This window comes from Lygodium microphyllum, chromosome 6 (genome assembly GCF_053477565.2).
Source record: "Lygodium microphyllum isolate KBCC chromosome 6, Lygodium_microphyllum_v1.1.10, whole genome shotgun sequence".
NCBI classification, from domain to species: domain Eukaryota; kingdom Viridiplantae; phylum Streptophyta; class Polypodiopsida; order Schizaeales; family Lygodiaceae; genus Lygodium; species Lygodium microphyllum.
The window spans coordinates 71,322,352-71,336,748 of NC_141140.1; the positions used below are offsets into that span (position 1 = coordinate 71,322,352).

The 14,397-nt window shown below is 41.6% G+C and overlaps 1 pseudogene across 2 annotated transcripts; it reads right to left on the reverse strand.

The window, feature by feature from the left end:
- Nucleotides 1–216: 216 nt before the first annotated feature.
- Nucleotides 217–3,169, reverse strand: LOC148034668 (putative clathrin assembly protein At4g32285 pseudogene; annotated as a pseudogene). Of its 2 annotated transcripts, none has more exons than XR_015691107.1 (2): nt 2,971–3,169; nt 217–2,714 (listed from the first exon to the last, which is right to left on the reverse strand). The product of XR_015691107.1 is annotated as a putative clathrin assembly protein At4g32285 pseudogene, transcript variant X1 (transcript). The 2 variants fall into 2 exon arrangements; XR_015691108.1 differs by having other exon boundaries at nt 217–2,717.
- Between the last annotated feature and the right edge of the window lie 11,228 nt (nt 3,170–14,397).

Genomic DNA, 14,397 nt, shown 5'->3' on the forward strand with positions numbered 1-14,397 from the left:
TGGGTGCAGACTTGGGACAATCTTTGAAATTTCAAGCCTCAAGCCTCTCCTTTAAAAAAAACTTCTCAGATTACGCACATTTTTAGGTCATAATATAACTCAAACGACCCGAAATTTCAAAATTTAAAACCTCAAAAAAAATTTTAAGCTTTTTTAACATTTAACGATTCACTTGCCATCAAACCTCAATCTTCCGGAACATCGTTGTGGGGCTCTAATAATTACGTCTTTAAGCAAAATCAAGTTCCACGGTTGATGAGACGATTTACTTCTACAGATTCAAGAACATGACATGACAATGCCGGTGATGCAGAAAAATGTAAAAGCGGCCAACCAAGAGTGAGAAATTCCAACTAGGATGACTCAAGTAGCACTACAAAATACTCTGCTACGAGTCTTGCTAGTCGTTCGCGTGTTGGGTTTTTGGTTGGGAGGGGCAAATTCTGGCAATAGTAGAATTGCAAGAACTCTGTTACTGTACTGCATTTTGCAGAAGTTTCATAAGCACGCAATAGTCGACAAGGATTGAAAAGGCATTTGCCACTCTAAGCTTTACTATCCAAAGATAGATTCTATGAGGAGGAGGGCTAGCTGTAGGAGTTGTATATCAGTATTATATGATGAAGGAGCTACAAGTCGAACGTATGGACAAGCTGGGCTCTGGAGGACGGACTTTACACGCAGAAAAATGAAAAGACCAAGGGATCATTAGACATAGCTAAAAGTGTTAGGATTGACATATCGGTAAGCTGGCCGATAGGAAGGTGTCGGAGGGACGTTTTGGTAAGCTGGATAGGACGGTGCTTGAAACGATGTGACGAAGAACGGATCATTGGAAGGCTGCATGGCGCCCTTTGTACCTTGGTATTGCAGCCATTGCTGCTGCTCCTGCACAAGAAGCTCTTGCTTGCGTCTCAATTCAGCCATTTGAACGTAGGGAGGTGGCGGGACCTCGAGTGAGGCCACGAAGGGGTCTTCATATTTGTAATTGACGTTTGAATCTGTAGTAGCAGGAGGAGCAGGAAGGGCGAGAATTTTATTATTCCCATATTGAGGCCGACCACTAGCTAAGCTGCTTGCACTGCCAAAATTTGGGGTCGCTGCCGCCATGCCTTGGGGATGCACTGGGCCTTGCTCGTACAAACTGTCCAAGAGCAAGCGATCAAAGCCTCCCGCTAATGTCGCTTTGCCAATTGGCTTTGACAAATCGCTCCGAGATTCGATCAGCGCAAGCTCCCAGCCTGTAGATTCTACCTTGGGAGCCGTCATTGACATGCCCTGCTGGTTGCTGAATCGAGGCGCCGAAATTACCTCCTGCCCCGTTCCCGCAGTCGTAGAGGAAAATGTCTCCCATGTAGTAGTGTTGACCTTAGTCTCTGCGCTGCCTGAAAAGAGAGCAAGCGCAAGCTTATTCTCCTGCTCCTCGACAGAAATTATTGCTGGTTCTTCAAGGTCGAGAAGATTATCGCCGCTGCTCTTAATGTATTGCACAGATGATTCTTTCTTGTTGGCGACACCACGATCAACTACTTCCTCCCCTCTACCATCATTAGCTTGATTCATGCTACGCATCCTCCTCGTAGGTGAACTGGTTCGGTTTCTTAAAAAGTCTTCCATTGTCGCCAGTAAATCTTCTGTAATTCTTTGCACAGTGGGGTATTCGCTTGACTTGCAGAGCCCCAGCGCTTTGCAAAGACTGTAAAAGGAAGCCAGCACATTCAATTGCTTAGCTCCCCTGATGTACACATCAAATGCCTTGCTGCAATCTTTCTGCTCCATGTCAAAGAAAGCATCAAGCAAAACATTCAAGCCATCACGTATATCCTGGTACAGCAGGAAGCTATCTCGAACCACCGCATACAAGGCCGCATGAACCAATCGATTGACCTTTGCAGCACCTGCAGGCCGACAGGCTAGTGCTCTTTCCATTAAATACTGTAATGAGGGCAACTTCTCCATCAACTCTTCTGGATGCATGTATAATATCACTGCCTTGCTCTTCCTCTTCCCTTCATCTGATGATCTCCTGCTATCACCTTGAAGGTAACTTTGCCCCGATGATCCATAGCGATGATCGCTGTAGGTGACTATATACTTAGGCTCATTGTACGGCGGCTGCCTTTCACGCTTAAGTCTGGAGTCTGCCAACAGTCCAATGGAACAATCCAGACGCTCATCCAGGTAAAGGCCATAGGCACGCACAAATGCAGAGAAGTCCCAGCCATTGGTGTGCGACTCGTCCCTGAAATCAGACATGGTAAGCACCGACATACCTCGGCTTGCAGAAAGCTTGAGCTCATATTCGAACAATGGATCCCCATCCCGTAAGAGGCGGTGAGCGAGCATTAGAGCCTTGAGCGCCACGATCCAGTTGCGCGTTTTGCTCAGGCGCCTGCCAAGGCCTGTGACACAGGCGGTCGCGTAGGCTCTCGAGCAATAGGTGAGGGCAAGGATCTCCTGCACATACTTCTCGTCTATTGGAGCCTCGACATGGCTTGTCGCCTTCACGAGGGCAATCTCAAGGTCTGGAGCCCCGACGCTGCCTGCCCCTACTTTGACCAAGGAAATGCTAGTTTGGTCCTTGAAACTGCCCAAGGCTTTCCGCAGTTTAGAAGCCATATCTTCAAGAGAACGTAAGAAACGATCCTCTCAGCGGTTGACACTCGTCTATGGCAGAAAACTGACGATTAAGCTCTGGAATATCATCCGGGAACCTGCTAAAATGATGAAATGGTTATCAAATGGATGAGATTATTGACAAATGGTGATGAAATGTATGAAATGACTTGATAAATGGTTATCAAATGGATGAAATTATAGATGAATGGTGATCAAATGGATGAAATTATCAATGAATGGTGACCAAATGGATGAAATCAACTGACAAGCAATCAGAATATGGTGCAGAATCAGATGAACTAACCAGTATACGGAATCGGATGGATTAAGAGAAGGAAAATCGTTAGTTACCTGAAAAGATATTATCGATCAAGCTGGCCGCCTAATGGAGAGTTCCGTTCACTACAGACCACAAACGGGAAGATAGCGGCCGCTTCTGGCGATGGCGTTACAGCAGCAGAGAGGAAATGGCCCGCTGTTTTTCGTGAGAGGAGCTGGGGATGGAGGAGGAAAATGAGAAGACGAGAAGAAAAATTCTTGGACAAGTAAATCTTGCTGAAAATAGAAAATGAAAATGAGAAATGGCATATTTTGCTTCGTCAAACCATAATGCCATGGCCGCGCATACGTGGCAACTCACGCGTTTCCACGTCACAAAATCGCTACCACGTTGGACATTACCAAGGTTCACAAAATATTAAAGGCAAAACATAAACTTTATCTCAACCAGTGTTGGCCAAGAGGTTGTAGCTCAAGTCAATTTTTTTTTTTAAATAATTGAAAAACTAGTGTTCACAAAAAACCATCCTTTAGTGTATTGTTTCCAAGCGATATTTACAAAGAACATTCAAATCGAAGTTTATATTGATGAAACCCACTATTTTCTAGCATTTTACTTATAAAACTCATTATTTTCCCCCAAAAATTGGCTGCAATTAAGCCTCTACCTTTTTTCCATTGGATAGACCATTTTTTCTTCCTTTAAATGGGAAGAGAATAAGATGTATTCATATCATGATATGTATATTGAAGGTGTACTACCTATTAGGCAATTACATAGGACCATTACAATAAAGCTAGCCAATTAGGCTCCATGATCCTACGGGATGAAATGCCCTACTTTGGGGTACCTTAATAAAACTGGCTAAAAGGCACCACATTATAAAAAGAAGCTAGTACTCAGCATTAACATTTGCTTCATATAAGCAACTTTAAAGCAAGGGACCTTGGCTTCAGAGTCTTCTAATAATAGCTAGGATAAAGGGACCAATAGAGTGTCATCTAATAGTCCCCCATTATATATATATATATATATATATAAAGTGATTCACTTAAAACAATTTTAAATACTCAAAGCATATACATCATAATATGGTACTCAAATATAAAAACTTGGGGTATTTTGACTTTTTAATCAAGTAGAGTTTTTATAAATGAAGAGCAAACAAACAAGTGACAATGAGGGGGCAATATGCATTGTTTAAAAGTTTTACAAAATCCAAAATATATAAAATTTTACATGAATCAATTGTTTCGCTTACACTATGTATAATACATCAAATTTGTATAAATACCTTTAAATGTAAAAGCAATGCATTTTTAAATGCAAAAGTGACACTCAACTAGGGTGGGGTGTTTTGCTTTTGGGGGGTGTCATCTTATTGGAACTCTTACCCTAGATGTTCCCCTACAAAGTCCCTAACCTTCTAGATGGCGTGCAATGTAAACAATATAATCATTTGTTGGCCTTCCATTTCTTGTCAATCTTCCCTTGATCCTCCCGCACAACATTCCTAAAGGAGACGAATGCATTGGGATTTGGCGTATCCATCCACGTCTTAATTTGTTTCCAAAGCTCGCTTATTTTTATGCATTCCAAGAATAGATGGGGCACACTTTCTTCTACCATGTAGCAAAGGCTATATAGGAAGGAGCATTTTCCAAACTTAGCTAAGACAGACTTCACTTAGTAAAGCCATTACTCACCACTCTCCAAGCGATGAGGTTGAGCCTATTAGAGTATGCAACTCTCTATGTACTTTTTAGAAAAAATATCCATGTCCTCTAGCCACTATTGGGGCACTTAGTTTTCCAACACTCTTTAACTTCCAAAACAAGACTCAAGTCGGGCCTACAAACATTGGTGCAGTTGCTAATAGATTATTGATTATTACTAGCTTTTTTATAGCTTTAATGGGACCTTTGACCACTTAGTTGTTTTGAAGTTTGACACCAACCAATCGACTTTGTTTAGATGTGATGCCTATAACAAGGGGAACCCCTATGTCCCATTGTTGGTGGTTGCTATCAGAGCTTAGCAAGAGATAGAGTGAGAGGATTGCTTACTTCCAAAGGACCATAGGAAGTCCCATAAGTGCTTCTTGAATCTAGGCCATGTCATAGTGTCAAAAGTGAAAACTATGCACACATATATCTAGGAGGGAGCCAACACACTATTGATGATGGCTAGCTTTCATTCCAAAGTTAATGGGACCTTAGACCACTTACCTATTCTGGTGTGAAGTCTACCAACCAATCTATTCTTTATTTAGATAGGATGCCTATTCCTAGGGGACCACTCAAATATTTGAAACTTGTCCAACCTCAATTCTCCTGAAATTGAAGCGCAACAACCACTCTAGCTCATTGCACTCCCAACTGGCCAAGAAGAAAGTCAATCTTATTGTTGCTAATTATAGAGCCTAGCACAACAATGAACCACCAACTTGTCCAATCATAGGCCTTTTCCAAGCCCTTGTTGAAGTCAAGGTGCAATAAATCTGGTTATCCTATCTACACATCGTGATCAAGAGCAAGGATAAGACTTGGAATGGAATCATGTATATCTTCCTTCCATGGACAAGAGCAAGGGTGAAATTTAGAACGCAATCATGTACCTTCCTTCCATGGACAAAATCATAATGGGTCCTATGCATCAACTTAGGGATGAGAAATTTTATTCTTACTACCATTAGTTTAGTCAGCAAAGCACTTTGTAGTTGACATTAAGCATAATCAAGAGCCTCCATTAGGAGACCTTGTTTTTGTCTTATCCTTCATGATTAGCTTGATCAGGTCTATTTTTGTACTAGAGTGAATAAGTCGTAGTAGACATAGGTGTGTTGAGGAAGTTGCAAGATTGATGTAATATTTCCACGCGATCAAATCACTTCCCACACGCCGTGCAAACCCTGTGCAAAGGGTATTTCTCGCATTTGGAATATTGGCCGCGTAATGTGTGAGCCGCACGATAGAAATAGGGCCTCTGCGAGTGGTAAATTGAACCGGGGGATAAAAACCGCTAACCGCACGGGAATACCCTCTTGGGAGGGGCAAATTCAATTAATTTATTTCAAATTTTTTTATGTTTATCCTTTCCCCCAGCCGATGCATGGCTGGAGGAAAGGGAGTATGTGAGGGGGATGGGAAAGTGGGGGTTGCATGGGCAGCTTCCCCCACGTGGGGGGAGACCCACTCCCCACCCCCATGGACTATAAAAACACCCCCCTTGATGGGGGTGTGCTGACGGACACAGAGAGAGAGAGTGAAGTCGTGTGAGAAGGAAGGAGAGAGGGAGAAGTCTCTGAGAGGAGAGGAGGAGGAGAGCCGTCGTGAGAAGCCTCCAGCCCGCCGTGTTGCTGCTCCTCCAGCCGCCGTGTTGCTGCTCCTCCAGTCGCCTTGTTGGCCGCCAAGTCCGCCGTGCTGCCGACCGCCAGCCTCGCCACGGACTACTGCACCTCCGCCGTGCTGCCGTCGGCCGACCCTGGACTCCCGCAGACTGACCCCCGTCCGCCGCTGATCACCTCGCCAGGCCGCCATCCTGCGCCACGTCGCCCACGGCCTATCCACGTGCCCACCAGAAGCTCTTTGGAAGCTTCTATAGAAGCTTCCATAGGGGGCCTCTCTAGACCCCCTTCCCACGAGCCTAAAATCCACTTTTTTTTTCCACTTTTTAAGGGCAAATTTCCACCCTTGGCCCAAAAGGCCTTTCCCACGGCGTATTTCCCAACATCCCTTAAAGACCGGGACTCCGAAGAATGAGACGGTGAGGCCATAAAGACCCCACAAGGACCGTCAACAAGACTTCGGACGAGATTGTTAAAACCGCAAGCAGTCCAATTACCGCGCAAATTCAAATTCGAGGGGAGTTCGAAGCTTTAGTCGAAGTTCCATTACGAAGAGGAAACCATCCGCATACAAGCACAAAGGTAGATCGTGAGTCGAAATTAGGACTACGATGGCTCCTAAGAGATCCCAAGAGGCAACCGCGGGAGGTTCGTCGCCAAACGTGCAAGTGGACATCACCCCGTCACCACAAGTCCAGGTTCTTTCGTATTATATTCCGCATAAGAAATGGTTAGGCGCGCGTAGGAAGGAAATTTCAAGTTACGTTTAGATTAAAAGGCATTGAAAGAAATGCATCTTTTTGAGCATTATGAAAGATTGAATGGTTAGGGATTTAGATGCATGTAGATGGTATTTTATTAAGGTAAAGAATCTAAGCAAGGAAACGAAGTTTATATGTGCATTAGTTGCATCTTAGATAGGATGAATTAAGCGTATATGCACATTTGGTAGCATACCTCTCATAATGATTTCATAAGGAAAGTCTAGCACCATAAGGTTTCATTCAGAAAGAACTAATAGGGCACTAAAAAACGAACGTATGATTTGAAACATAGTTATAAGATGGAATAGCATAACACTACTTTTCGTTGAGTATCATCACGACTTAGTGGCTAGGAGAATGTTAGGAAATTACGTAGTCTTCATGAGAAAATGATCAATTAGTAAAGAGGTCGTAACTAGGTGTAATTGCATAAGACGCCAAAGGATATGCTACAAGATTGTAGGTACGATTGTGGATGCAATACCTAGCAGGGCCTAGGAAAAGTTAGTAACCAAACTATCGTGCACCAAGGAAAGGTTGTATGGTTCGCCGATGCATAAGTTTGAGAGCATAAACTATAGAGTAATAGGTTTGATTTATTAAGAAAGTTAGCGTACATATTAGTGAGTAGTTTTACCTCACCAAGAGAACGGCAATCAATCGCTTGATTACGCGAATTCGATTCCGTAAATTTGGTTATCACCCTAGAAGGATCATCCTTGTCACAAACAGGCAAAATTGAATTGGTTAAGTAATATGAACCACAAGGAATCGTATTAACATAGGAATCCTAAGAGATAACTAGGATTTAGCGGAAGGATAATTTGCCCTCGCTTTAGACAAAAACTGTGAACCTAAGGATCACGGTGGAACTCCGACAGAGTTGCACATTCTAGAATCATGACCCAAACCTAATTGTAATGACTTGAAGGATACCCCAAAATCCTGTTACTCGGATAGGGGTTAAAACCCGCAGTCGGAACACTAGGAAATGGATAAAAGGATTCCATAGAATAGATGCAATACTTGCGCGCAAGCCGCAACATTGTATAGTCGTGGAATTTGTTCGCAAAGAGTATTGTCATCTCTCGAAATGAGGGTGACAAGTTATTGACGGAAGTTAAATTATTAAGGATGAGTAATCATCATGTTATTCACTTTCCTTGGGGAAAGGTGCCAAGGAAAAGAAAAGTTAAGTAAATTGCCTTGAAGCAGTTGTTCGACAATAATCTAAAGCGACATGGTCGCTGGTCCCTGCCACAATAAACCTAATGTATTGGAAGGGTATGACCCTGACCCAAGGATGATGGGAATCTTGCTAAGTTGCAATTGATTCCGGATCGAATGCGGTTTGCATTCGGAGATAAGGAGTTACTCCTTGACAGTTGCCAGCCAACCGGCCATTTGAATTTGATTGTGCTTGTAACAGTTAGAAAAGCACTGTTTGCATTGTTTGCTCAAGGAACTAAAGGAGGAAAACATATTTAAACGCTTCAGGTGAAAGTCCTGAAGGAAGAGGCAGCTTCAGTTACCCCCGACTGCCTGCCTAACCCTAACCAAGGGGGTTGTGAACCGCGCCGGGAACGTGGACCGAACCCGCCGTGAGAGGTCTCTCCGTTGAGTTCTGCTTGGAGCAGGAGGACGCTTGGGTGCCAGGGGGGGCTCTGGCTGTAAATCCCTCGCCTTCCGGGTCCTGCACAAGAGACTAACGTGACTCGGGATTGGATCTCGAGGCCCGCATACTAGTCTACGGGCGGAAACTTGGGATAGTAATCACAGGAAGGATTACTGGATAGCCTTCGGGCGGATTATGAATACGCCTACGGGCGGGAACTCCTTGTATTTCAAAGATAAAAGGATATAATGATAATAAAGGAGTTGTTTGACATTGTTTTCTTTATGTCCTGTGATAAGATTACGTGAAGGAACCAGTGCCTAACGGGGATAATCAAGGAAGCTGTTTGTATATGTCAAACTAATGTGGTAGGTAATTACATAACTAAAACAAACTGAGGAAAGTGCGGAGGATAGACCATAGGTCTGTCCTACGGATGGGTGGTCCCGGTTAGCCGGGAACTTTTCTCAAGGTCTCAACGGACAGAGGATGAACGTCATCACCGAAACAAGAAAGGAGAACGACGACTTAGGAATACAAATCACCCGATTCAGGCTATTTTAGGGGAACGGAATGGGACTATGCCTTTTGGCAGAGAGGTCGAGCTTTGCATCCCTCTCGTTTCCCATTCTCCTTGAACCAAGTGCAGCATGAATCCGCTTTAGACCGGGCGATCTGCATAAAGTAGTTCGATCAGGTCTGACGCTAGGCGCTGATAGCAAATGACCAACAATTCCATTCGATCCTAAGTGGGAAGCGCCCAGGACACTTCCGTTACGGGGCAGATGCGGAAAGGCCTAGATTACAAAACCCGCAACATTCCATGGGAGTGCCGGGTGGAGTCTTCTAGACAACTTTTTCGATGGACTGCTAAGACGTGTCCTAGAGGATGTTGGTGGACACGTTACAATTGACTACAAGTTGCCCATCGAGTTTGGAAAAACTCAATTGGTAGGCTATTGAGCCTAAGGGACTTTTTCTTTTTCATCCAAAAAATAACATGTTTCATTTTCTCCAAAAAAAAGGGTCAATCCAGGATGAATGTAGTGCTCGCATCTAGCCTCATACCCATAAACATAAGAAATTCTTCTAAATTCCTATCATACTGATCATACTAGCAATGTTGTTTCCCACTATAGTGATCAAATGAGTACGGAAGATTGCAATTGTCTCTTTATTTGATTGGGCCAATCGGCCCTCTTTATCTTTAACTACAACCATAGTTTCCTTCCTTTTTTTTCTACTTGATGCATGAAACTAGAATTTTGTGGGTGCATCTCCTTCCGTATCCCAACATAGCTCCTTCCACATCCCAACAACATTTTAATTGAACCTTGAAACCTTGAATACAAGACGTCTCCTGACTTGCATATAACTTTCAATGCTTTGTAAGAGCCCGATAAGCATATAACCATTATGGAAGAAAACAATATAAAGAAAGACAACGAGAAACACAAGCACAAGAGAGATAATAAGAGAGAAGAAAAAGCTTTTCTTTTACCAAAGGGATACAACTGATGCATGAAGGTTGTGTACATCCATGTGCTCCTATAAGCTTTGATGGTGATTGAGATAGATCTTGTATGGAGGACAATGAGTGTAGAAGGTATGAGTGATTAATAACTATGTTATCTAGGAGGGTAGCATTGCTTATGTACTTGACTCACCATGCAACTAACCTACCCCTTGGACACACTACCTATGTATATAATATATAATAGTCTAGGAGGACTCTAGAATATATTCCACAGACCATTAGGCCATAGGATCCAGCCCCCAAACCCTTGCCAACTAGGGCTAGAGTAAGGCTGGAATAAGTGAACTATGTGGAATAAGAATAGAGGAGTTGCAAAAAAAAACTTGCTCAAAAGCCCACTCAAAAAACTCGCTTCTTGCCCTTCCCTTTTTGACTATTGCAGATCATGCACACCTGCTTCTCTATAAGCATGCTTCCTTGCCTATCCTCAGGGATATACAAGACTCCCCTTTTGACTATTGCATATCATGCACACTTGCTTCTCTACATGCATGCTTGGTAGGCCTCCATGAATCAACACTCAAGATTGTACTTTCTTGGAGGCTTCCCAAGGAAGAAGAGGGACATTCTTGACAAGAAATAATGTAGATAGCATTTCTTTAGCCATAACAAAGGCTACAAGAGTTTGAAGTACTTTCTTTCCTTCATGAAGTTTGGCTAAGGAGGATTTTTAGAGAGACGGGAGTTCCCATTAGAGAGGCAACAATCATGAAGTGTGACAATTAGAGTTGCATGGAGATCGCAAACATTGTCTATCATGCCTACATAAAGCATATATAGACTCAATATCACTATGTGGAAGAGCTCTTTGAGGATGGAGTTGTGGAGATGGAATATTGTTCTACAAAGGACACTTATTCTATCATATTTACCAAGGTTCTTGGGAGTGCTAAAGTAGCTTGACATATTTCACTTAGTGTTGGGATAAATAAATAGCTCACTTTTAGGTGGACATTGAGGAGGGGGTGGTGTCAAATCTTGCTCAAACACCCACCATTCAAGATACTTTCCCATGATCCAAGTACCAAAAGTTGTAAGGTGCCCAAATGAGGAGATGCTATGATGTGCATTGCCCATTGGTAGGATTCCTAGTTTAGACATTAGAAGGGGTCTAATCTTGAGGGCCAAATTGTTATGAGATGGCATATGAGGGCTTGAAAGTTGGGAAGATAGTGGTACACACACCAAGTAACATGTTACCAAGTGCAACTAGTCCATAGGTTTTGACTCTAGGGGAAAGGGCAAGAAGCGAGTTTTTTGAGTTGGCTTTTGAGCAAGTTTTTTTTAGCAACCCCTCCATTCTTACTCTGCATAGTTCACTTATTCGAGCCTTAGATGTATCCACCTCCACTTCCACTTCCACCACTGCCACTGCCACCACTGCCCGCTACCGCTGCCGCTGCCACCACTGCCACCGCCATTGCCACCGTCACCACCACTGCTGTCATTGCTAGCTCTACCACCACCACCACCACCATCACTACCTTCACTACCACCTTCACTCACTTACTCACTCACACACACACACACACACACACACTCTCACTCTCTCTCTCTTTATATGTAAGTAGTTTATTCTCTTTGTCGCCACCTATCTCACCATCACACTCCCTCCCTCCCTCCCTCCCTCCCTCCCTCCCTCTCTCTCTCTCTCTCTCTTTTGCAACCCAAAAATAATTTGTGCTAGTACTCTAGATTGATAAATTTTGTCTTATATTATATTATGAAAGGTGTTTCAACAAATAGTTCTCTCTCTCTCTCTCTCTCTCTCTCTCTCTCTCTCTCTCTCTTTTGCAACCCAAAAATAATTTGTGCTAGTACTCTAGATTGATAGAATATGTATTATATTATATTATGAAAGGTCTTTCAACAAATAGCTCTCTCTCTCTCTCTCTCTCTCTCTCTCTCTCTCTCTCTCTCTCTCTCTCTCTCTCTCTCTCTCTCTCTCTCTCTCTCTCTCATATTTGCAATATAGAAACATTTTTGCAAGCACTCCAAATCGATATAACTTGCATTACATGATTGGATTGTGACATGTGTTCCAACGAACAATTCTCTCTTTATCGATATATATATATATCGTTTGCAATACAAAGTATTTGTGCGAGTACTCTAGGTTTGATAGAACTTGTTTTACATTGGATTATGACATGTGTCGCAAGAAATAGTTCACTTTTTACTTGTAAATAGTTTTCTCTCTCTCTCTCTCTCTCTCTCTCTCTCTCTCTCATATTTACAATACAAAACAATTTCTGCAAGAAATCCGGATCTAGATTCATATTACATTGACCTCTGGCAAGTGTGCTATTGTTTCACAAATTGACAGATAATGACAATAAAAGATTATCATAAATTTAATCATAGCTAACCAAAGCAAGATATGTTTGTATTTTCTCAACTAAATATAATGCATTTACTCTAAGAATTAGCAAAGTCTTTGCTTTGCTAGTCACATTATGGGCAACGTTGGAAAAGTTCTTCTCTTTCCAAATATGATATGTAAGTTCTCTTCATAAGTATAGGTTGATGTATAAACATATCTACATTTGCATCCATTCCAAATACTGACTAAACATTTTTCTTTATACATGGCTCTAGCAACCTTATCAACCGTTGGTTAAAAAATAAGAACTCGTTATTAAAGCTTACACACTTTTGGATTTTTTATTGTGGTGGCAAGAAGGGATATTGATTGGTGAAAACAAGTATAAATTCGATGCTTAGTCAATATGCTTAATATGAGAGAGAGAGAGAGAGAGAGAGAGAGAGAGAGAGAGAGAGAGAGAGAGAGAGAGAGAGAGAGAGAGAGAGAGAGAGAGAGAGAGAGACCATCATCTTGGTCTCTAATTGTGTATGTCTTTGCTAAGTTGACATCATGTTGTTGAAATATTAATATTCATATGTTATAAAATATAGTTATACTTCTTTGAACTAATCATATGTGTATACATCTGTGTGTGCACATATTAAGACTTCTAATATACACACATAAATACATGCACACATACATATGTATATATATTAATGAGAGAGGGAGAGAAAGAGAGATTTTTAGTGACCATAGTTTTTGAATAAGAGAGAGAGATAGAAACAAGTTCTTAATGAGAGACACACACACACACACACACACACACACACACAGAATTTCAAGGTAGGTTTGTCTAGTGTATATTACAGAACTAAAGACATAACTTTAACAATTATTGCTCATATAAACTCTAATCCACCTTAACTAAGTAATTCATTAATGGTTTGCCAGCTAGTCTTTAAAATAAAAAATATATTCTAGATACTTTAATGTAAGGAATTTCAATCTGAAGGGTTTTAGGACTCAATGGAGAAGAGAGGGAGGAGAGAGAGATAAACATAACTTTTGAATGAGAGACAGAGAGAGGAGATCAAAATAATTATTGATGAGAGACAAGAAAGATGTGTCTTTTGGAAAATCATTGATAAGAGAGAAGAGAAAGAAATGTGAAAATTAGTTTGGATAAAGAGGTACTTTTTCAAATTAATGGAGGAGAGGCCCAAAAGTAGTATTGTAGTATTATAGGAGAGAGTGCTAGAAAATTTTGAAGCCAAAGAGGAGAAGTTTTTCTGGAGTATATGACTGAATGAAGTAGGTGGGCAGTAAACATAGCCTCTCCTACATTAATAGCCTTGGACCTTTACACACCTACACACACACACACACACACACACACGCACACACTCTCTCTCAATACTACAATATTATCTTTTGACTTTTCTTACATATTAGTATCTTTGAATTTTTATCAAAACACACATTCTCTCTCTCTCTCTCTCTCTCTCTCTCTCTCTCTCTCTCTCTCTCTCTCTCTCGTGTGGCTTTAAAATATTCTAGCAACTCTCTCCTATAAAACCACAATACTACCTTTGAACTTTTCCTATATTAATAGCTTTGGATCTTTATCAATACACACACACACACACACACTCTCTCTCTCTCTCTCTCTCTCTCTCTCTCTCCTTAAAACAATTATAGCAACTCTCTCCTATAATAATATAATACTACCTTTGGGCTTCTCTTACATTAATAAATTTGGACCTTTATCAAAATATACATGCACATACTCTCTCTCTCTCTCTCTCTCTCTAACTTAGATCAAATTCCTCTATTTAAAAGTTTTTAGCCCAAGTACAATTAGACTAAAATGTCACATTTTGATTATAATTTTAATAGTATAAAACTTTTTTAAATATTTGTGATAAGGT